At 40.0% G+C, this 6890-nt stretch overlaps 1 pseudogene; it reads right to left on the minus strand.

The window, feature by feature from the left end:
• Positions 1–4392: 4392 nt before the first annotated feature.
• LOC140076446 (tigger transposable element-derived protein 1-like) lies at positions 4393–5571 on the minus strand (annotated as a pseudogene).
• Between the last annotated feature and the right edge of the window lie 1319 nt (positions 5572–6890).

Genomic DNA, 6890 nt, shown 5'->3' on the forward strand with positions numbered 1-6890 from the left:
AGTACTGTGACATTACTGTGTGTATGTGTATTATCTCTGTACTGTGACATCACTGTGTGTATGTGTATTATCTCTGTGCTGTGACATCACTGTGTGTATGTATATTATCGCAGTACTGTGACATCACTGTCTATATGTGTATTATCCCAGTACTGTGACATCACTGTGTGTATGTATATTATCCCAGTACTGTGACATCACTGTCTATATGTGTATTATCCCAGTACTGTGACATCACTGTGTATATGTGTATTATCCCAGTACTGTGACACCACCGTGTGTATGTGTATTATCTCAGTACTGTGACATCACTGTGTGTATGTGTATTATCTCTGTACTGTGACATCACTGTGTGTATGTATATTATCCCAGTACTGTGACATCACTGTGTATATGTGTATTATCCCAGTACTGTGACATCACTGTGTGTATGTATATTATCCCAGTACTGTGACATCACTGTGTGTATGTATATTATCCCAGTACTGTGACATCACTGTCTATATGTGTATTATCCCTGTACTGTGACACCACCGTGTGTATGTGTATTATCCCTGTACTGTGACATCACTGTGTGTATGTGTATTATCCCAGTACTGTGACATCACTGTGTGTATGTGTATTATCCCAGTACTGTGACACCACTGTGTGTATGAGTATTATCCCTGTACTGTGACATCACTGTTTGTATTAGCAATGTATTGTAACATCATAAGACTCTATGGAAACATACAGAATCTTTATGAAGTCTTCCTTTATGAAGTTCAATTTGTTAAAATGCTAATATTTCATATAAATAATCTGCTAACAATTCATTTAGGTTCAGTAAACCAGGAAACCTCATTATTGCTTCTAATTATAAATGAATGGGAAATAGTAAATGATGTTTCTTGTAGGTGGAGAGGCTGGATTTATGACCAATGAGAATAAGCCATTTCTGCAAGGTCGTCTCATTCATTGTGCTATTGGTGAGAGATAATTCAGTCTACGAGAACGGCTTATTAAAGGGATTTGATTGGTCAGTAATTCTTTGCTGGGTAATTATGATGTGTTGAGCTGTCATGTGCTGTCTGCACATTGCACATTAACAATATATTTATGGCATAGACTTGTCGTTTCATTAATTCTCAGCTCAAGTAATGTCTTTCCCCAGAGTCATCTATTTACAAGCCAGCAGTTCTCCCTCCTTGGAAGACTTACAGCTGCCAGTTTGCAGTAGGATTTCATACATTATTCATGAATACAAACAAGCTATATACACAGCGTATTTTCATCATCGCCTTCAAGAGCAAAACACAAAGAGGAGCGATTACAATCTCTACATAGTATTCCATAGGGATATTATACATATAGTCAATATATAGCTTTTCCAATATGCACTCAAGTTCATTTATTAACACCAAATTCATTAAAAATTGCATAGGGCACATATGAGCACAAGTACTGGTGTCTTAAAATATGAGAAAGGGTAATAAAGACGCAAATTAATAAATCTTCTGCAGTGGGTTTTCATTCCATGCTTCACACACTACTAATTGGGGGCTCAAGAAATTAAAAAAACATTTTTATTGAAACGTCCAGTTTATATTTTCCTACTAGTAATTCTTGTAACCAGAGTAAATTGTCCATAGTGTGTACAGAATTTCATCTTATATAAAAGATTGCTGTTGGCCAGTATCATTTTGGAGAGATTATCCCAATGGAGCACCATATGGCAGCACAAAGTGTACTTAGGGCTATGAGACACAGAGTAAAGCTTAGTTAGATAGTTATCTACACTGGCATTTCAATTTTTAATGGGTTTACATTTTAATTAGAATTTTACAGCACTGTAGCGTTTGCATGTGTTATGTAGTATGTAGAATATTTAACCCCTTACCGACGCATTCCGTAATAGTACGGCGCGCATTGGGTCCTGGTGCATGGAGAGGGTTCAAGGGCTGAGCCCTCTCCAAAGCCGGTAAGTCTTTGCTGCATATTGCAGCGAAGACCTACCGATAACACCCGCCATCTTGCCGAGGATCGTCGCTCCCCTTGACGTCATTTGGGTGCGCCGATCTGTCGAAGACAGGAGGAGGAAAATCCCCATATACTGCCATATTGTAGTATGGCAGTATATGATAATGAAAAAACCCTAAAAATTCTAATCACCCCCTTTCCCTAGAACTGATATAAATATTAATAAACAGTAAAAATCATAAACACTTTAGGTATCGCCACGTCCGAAAATGCCCAATCTATCAAAATATAATAACGTTTTTTTTTTCACTGCATTTAACCCCGTAACGGAAAATAGTGCCCAAAGTCAAAGATGTCACTTTTTTGCCATTTTGGAAAATATCAATTAAAAAAAAAAAATCAATAAAGGTTGCACAGTCCTAAAAATGATAGCAATGAAAACGTCATCAAAAGTCGCAAAAAATGACACCACCCACAGCTCTGTACACCGAAGTATGAGAAAGTTATTGGTGCCAGAAGATGGCAAAATAAGAAAAAAGTTTTTGTACACAAGGTTTTCATTTTTGTAAATGTATGAAAACATTATAAAGCCTATACAAATTTGGTATCCCAGTAATTGTACCGACCAAAAGAATAAAGTAGACATGTCATTTGGGGTGTACAGTGAAATCTGTAGAATCCAAGCCCACACGAAAACGGTGCAAAAGCCTTTTTCACCATTTTCACTGCATTTGAAAATTTTTTCCAGCTTCCAAGTACACGGAATGGAATATTAAATACAGTCACTATGAAGTGCAATTTGTTACACAGAAAATAAGCCGTCACGGAGCTCTTTACAAAAAGTAATAGATTTTTGAAGATGGGGGAGTGAAAAATAGAAAAAACAAAATAAGGCCAGGCCGTTAAGGGGTATTTATGACATGGATGGCTCCTGGACATAGGGATTACATTGGTATTCATTGCATTATTGTCCTTCGCTACAGTATGTGTGACTTGTGTGGTTGCACATGGCACTGTCCTGCAAAGAGCATTGGCACAAACTTCAGCTAACTTACGTCCCTGTAGCCTATGGACATCAGTGGGGTGAGGGGCTTTCACCTCCCAATGTCAGACTGGCCGCAAACAATGGTCTGTTTCTTGTGACCTTGAAAATGCACATGTTCGATTGAATATAATATTAGGACTATCACCGTTATGTGCAAACAGCTTTTTCTTTTGGGCAAATGAAATACAGGTAGTCCTCGACTTACGACGTTGATCTGTTCTTACGCGGCGTCGTAAACCGAATTTCGACGTATGTCGGATCATACAGTCATACAGTACTGTACCATAATAACAGTACAGTACTGCGAACACTTTGCCTATGTTTATTGATAATTATGTAGGGTACTGTGTTAGGATAGGTGTTTGGATAGGCTAAGTAAAATATTGTGCAGTATAGTACGTTTAATAATGAAATACTGTACTGTAAGTGCTGTAACAGTAATAAACAGTCAACAAATCCAAATAGCAAATGCTTCAGCACTCAGGGTTCCGGTGAAAAAAGGGTTTGCTTTATTCCATTATTATGATTCCATGGTCATGACTAAGCTTCTGTACGCGAAACGCGTAGGTCGAATACCTGTGCCTGTTTGTGACTGTTACCTCTGTCTGTGCACGTTGATATGGATTTTAATGGAATAAAGCAAACCCTTTTTTCACCGGAACCCTGAGTGCTGAAGCATTTGCTATTTGGATTTGTTGGCTGGAGGTTCTCAGAGTTCTTGACTTTCCTGCACCAGGACCGGAGAGAGGTGAGCTGGACTCTTTACTTTACAAGTAATAAACAGTGTACTGTAATAAACAATGTAACAATTCCAAAGAGAGAACAGGCTTACTTATTGGGAGGAGGCTGCAGAAGGTGCTGGAGATACTGGGGCAGCTGAGTCAAGAGGGGCAGCTGGGTAGAGGGTACAGGATCTGTTGCAGGATTTGTTGCAGGCCTCTCTACCTTCTTGAAGTACTGCTGCAGGTTAGTTTGGAAGGAGAACATCTTCTTCTCCTCCAAGATCTCCTTGTAACAGCTAAGGGAATCCATGACTCCTCTGGCAACCCTAGTGTACCTTTCCATGTTGGAATCCTCAGCCTCAAATCTTGACAACCCTTCCTGTATCAGGGCAAAACCTGCTGCCAAGCCCTGCCTTGTAAATCTCTTAGGTTCTGGGGTTGGTTTGTCTTCCTCTTCCTCTATTATCTGCTTCTCCAGTTGAATAAGGTCCTCAGCAGATAACTCCTCTCCATGAGATGCCAATAGCTCTGCGACATCATCCTCCTCCACCTCCAGATTCATTGTCTTACTCATATCAACAACGTTCTTTATGACGCTAGTCACTGACTCTTGGACCTCTGTGACATCATTCACAAACTGGTGACACAGTTTTTTCCACACACCATTCATACTGGTCTGCTTAACCTCATCCCAAAAGTCCTTTTGTATGTTTTCCAAAAGTCCTTGCGAGTCAAGTCCTTATCCTTTTCAGTTGCTGCTAAAGCATTACCAATGACCCTTTGTAGGTAGTAGGCCTTGAATGTAGCAATGACTCCTTGGTCCATAGGCTGTATTAGGGCAGTGGTATTAGGTGGAAGGTAAACCACCTTGACATTAGGGTTAATGTCATCCAGATGGGCAGGGTGTCCAGGGGCATTGTCCAGAATTAGCAACACCTTAAAGGGGATATCCTTGGAGGTACAATACTGCTTCACGTCTGGCACAAAATGGTTGGAGAACCAGTCATGAAACACTGCAAGTGTCACCCATGCCTTCCTATTAGACTTCCAGATGACTGGTAGATGACCTTTTGAAATACCCTTGAGGGCCCTTGGATTCTCAGCCTGATATACCAGCATGGGCTTCAGTTTGTAGTCGCCAGCAGCATTGCCCCCAAGAAGCAAAGTCAGTCTTTCCTTGCCGACTTTATGACCTGGTGCTGTCTTCTCCTCCTTGGCGATGTACGTACGGTTAGGCAAACGTTTCCAGAACAAGCCTGTCTCATCCACGTTGAACACTTGTTGAGCACAGTAACCACCCTCCTCAATTATCTTAGCCAATTCTTTAGGAAACTCAGTTGCTGCTTTCTCATCAGCACTAGCAGCTTCACCTTGCACTTTAATGTTATGGAAATTGGCACGATCCTTAAACCTCATAAACCAACCCCTACTTGCCACAAATTCTTCACTTTGACTTCCTTCCCCCTTTTCTCTTTTCAAAGCCTCAAACAGTCGCCTAGCCTTCTCCTGAATAACCATAAAACTCACAGGGATATGGCGTTGATTTTGGTCTTCCAACCAAAGCACCAATAATCTTTACATCTCAATAATAAGCCCACTAGGCTGCTTTGTTATCACTGTTGCTTTCATAGGAGCAGATCCTTTCACATGTTCAAGGATACGATCTTTATCCTTGATAATCGTAGCAACAGTCGAACGACTAAGTCCTAATGACCTGCCAATTTCTGTCGCTGTTTCCCCCTTCTCTGATTGCCTTATGATACCTACTTTCACCTCCATGGTGATAGCCTTCCTTTTCTTTGATGCACTGGTATCAGATGAGTCTACCTTTCGCTTGGGAGCCATAATGAAGGGTGTTATGGCGTGCAGGAGACTCGTTTTTCTCATGTACAGTAACCGGGTACAGTGTGCAGTACAGTACTCTATGACTTCCGGCGCACGTACAGTTTGACTTACGACGCAAAACCGCGTAAGTTGGAATGAGCCGTATAAAGCGTCGTAACCCGAGACCGTCGTAACCCGAGGACTACCTGTAATGATATTCTTGCACCACCTGTGTCCAGTCGTGAGGAAGTGATATTCAATAATATTAACCATAACAATGAAAATGTAATAGTAAAGGGAAAGAAGATGCTGTGCACATTTCATTACATTAGGGGAGTGATGTCTCCTGTAGAACATTATAGGTGAAATTCTAACCCCTACTTAAATTGATTTGTTGTGGTTTTAGTAAATTCACCCAATTAATTTTCCTTTCCAGGTTGTGTAAAGATGAATTCCAATGGAGAATTCCACATTCAGAACATGAAAACTAAACTGGTCCGAAGCCTAAACTTCACAACCTCAGCTTCTCGAATATTACTACCAGTCATGCTCTCCTCACTTCCACTTCCATTTTTACAGACGCCTTGGTGTTATGTTGAGTATCTATGTTCTTCACATTATGTCAAGACTCATAAGCACAATAACTCATGTAGAAGTTACTCCTCCTCTGACCTGTCCGCACAAAGTATTTGCCTTATGGGTTCACTCTTGAAACCAGATAATGTTGTGGAAGCTGCATGGGTTCCTCTTTAGTGTTATGTGAGTACTGAAAAAAATTCCAATATTTCAAGAAGAAGTTCCACTAGATTTTGGATATAAGAGCATCCGTCCAGTCCATATGTCCAATAACACCCAGAGGACATAAAGACCTAATTAGCTGTCCCATGCATCCTGCCACATAATTAGAGCCCCAATTTTAAATTTTGGGCCTGCTTTCATCAGATATGTGAGGGTTAAGTATCTACAGATTACTTTTAGGTTGCAAAATCTTTTGGCAGATAGTAAAAGTGATAGTTTCAAGCTATTGCCTTTTCTGGCACTCGTTTATTGCAAGATTACAGTCTGTTATTTTTGAAAGAGACCTAGTGATATATCTCTTAGCTCAGTGATTAAAATATTTTAAGAAGATTCTGCATACAAAAGAATAAATCAAACTAACAAATTATTTAAACCTTTGAAAAATACAGCATGACCTGGAAAAAACAAGCCCACATTTACCAACAGAAAATGAACGTTATATAAGTGAACAAGCAAAAAATAAAAAGTTTTTGCTTGGACCGTAGGACACAAAGTAGGCTGCATCTTATGTGGATTTAGAAGATGTGTTTCTTATGATGAAG

This window comes from Engystomops pustulosus, chromosome 9, assembly GCF_040894005.1.
Source record: "Engystomops pustulosus chromosome 9, aEngPut4.maternal, whole genome shotgun sequence".
Taxonomy (NCBI): Eukaryota; Metazoa; Chordata; class Amphibia; order Anura; family Leptodactylidae; genus Engystomops; species Engystomops pustulosus.